At 35.4% G+C, this 1,877-nt stretch overlaps 1 pseudogene; it reads right to left on the bottom strand.

Moving 5' to 3' along the window:
* Positions 1 to 67: 67 nt before the first annotated feature.
* Positions 68 to 1,029, bottom strand: LOC102838897 (annotated as a pseudogene).
* Positions 1,030 to 1,877: the final 848 nt, after the last annotated feature.

The raw sequence follows: 1,877 nt of genomic DNA, 5'->3' as shown, positions 1-1,877 counted from the left end.
TATCATAAAGCAAGAAAGAAGTTCATGGATCTCAAGTATCATCAATAACTTCCAGTGTAACTTATAATTACTGTCCTTGCTACTTTGAGAGATACCTTTCCCAATATTTGTGGTTTAGCTCCCAAAAGTTATCCAATTTTTCTATTTTCTTGAGGTACTGAGTTAATTTTAAAAGTTCTTTGTCTTTATCTTGATTGAGGTGTGCTTTCATAAAAGGCCATATCTTTAATATATTCTGTGGGTTCATTGGAAAATTTCTTCTTATATCATCAAACATAATAGTGTTTTTTTTTTTGCTGTAAAATTCTGAAAAATTTCCCCATGTAACACCAAAAGGTTTTACATCTATTAATCCTCTCCTTGGAGTGTGCACTATTATCATAGCAGCACTGCCCAACATAAAGGTAATCTTGTAGTTTGCATTTGTGCTCACTCTCAGCTCTTTCATTTTCGCTTCAGTCCACTTCGTATTTGTTGCAGACCAAATAACAATGTCATAATCCTCATATGCAGATGTAAGAAATTCATGAAGATATGGCCGCATTAATTCTACCCCAGTCTCTGCACAAGACCTATGACCAAATAATGTATAAACAACATTTAGTACCAAGAGCTTTTACCCTTCCCTGGAAGGATTTAAAATGTCTACTTTGTAGTCCTTAACTCTGCGAGAAATTTTCAGCAGGTTTTCTTCTCGATTTTCCACTTCAACTACTTCATCTTCAATATCAAAGTCGTTGACAACATCATCATTGTCAAGGGGCGGACCTAAGACATCTTCCAAACTCTCCTCAAGAGTTCCCATCATCATGATTTTAGTATTTGGTTTCAGTTTGAGAGCTCCAAGCTTAACATCATTTTCTGCAGGTTTGCCTTTAACTTTGAGTCCAAGTAACTTCTGATGCTCTGGCAGCACTCCTGTAAGGGTCCCTTGAGAAACTGTTTGAGATCTAGCAGAGTATCATCTTCTGACAGTGTGGTCACCGAATATTCCTGTCTACCCCATTTTACAATCAGAGGAACAGCCATCCTTGAAACATGATGAGGCAACACTCAATCAGAAAAAAATATTTAAAAAAATAAAAATCAGTAAAACCTGGAGAGCGGCGGTGCTGGGACAGCGGATGCAGGAACTGCTCAAGTTTTCTTAAGGTAAGGCATTTTCACTTACTCCTTTCTGTCTTTGGGTTCATTACTTTTCTTTACGGCTTCTTTCTTTCTGTCTCCCTTTCTTTATTTTTCCCCTACTTTTTTTTGCTTAATTTCCTTTTGTTAATTTTCCTTTTCTCTTCTTTTCTTTTGACAGTGAAAGAACCATGTTTCCAGTCTCAGTCCAAGGGACAATTACTAGCATCATCAATCTATAGCTTTTTCTCATTGTGATTACTTTCTATGTTATAATATCATTGTATACAAGGAAAAAGTCATGGATAAGTATTTTCTTATACCTTTTTACTCCTGTTTTATGAATTTTTAAATGAGTAGATTGCACAAAAACAAATCCATCAACAGGTATTTAAATTGATCTAAATATTGGCTTAATTTTCTTGGTTCCCCATATACTGCATAGTGTGTATGAAAAAATAAAATTTATAAAAAATTTCAGAACATTTTACAATCTTGCTTTTAAAAAATTGATGTAAGATTGCCATTTCTTATAGTTGATTTTAAAATAATGTTAGAGAAGCAAAGAGAAGCAATACTAGGATTGTTGTTGTTGTTGTTAGGTGTCATGGAGTCGGTAGACTCATAGTGAACCTATGCACAACAGAAGGAAACACTGCCCGGCCTGGGTCAACCTCATTACTGTTGCCACGCTTGAGCTCAATGATACTGCCACTTTGCCAATCCATCTCACTGGGGATCTTGCTTTTTTT

This window comes from Chrysochloris asiatica, unplaced genomic scaffold (assembly GCF_000296735.1).
Source record: "Chrysochloris asiatica unplaced genomic scaffold, ChrAsi1.0 scaffold00019, whole genome shotgun sequence".
NCBI classification, from domain to species: domain Eukaryota; kingdom Metazoa; phylum Chordata; class Mammalia; order Afrosoricida; family Chrysochloridae; genus Chrysochloris; species Chrysochloris asiatica.
The sequence above is the reverse complement of the archived record's forward strand: the minus strand, read 5'-3'. Positions and strand labels throughout refer to the sequence as shown.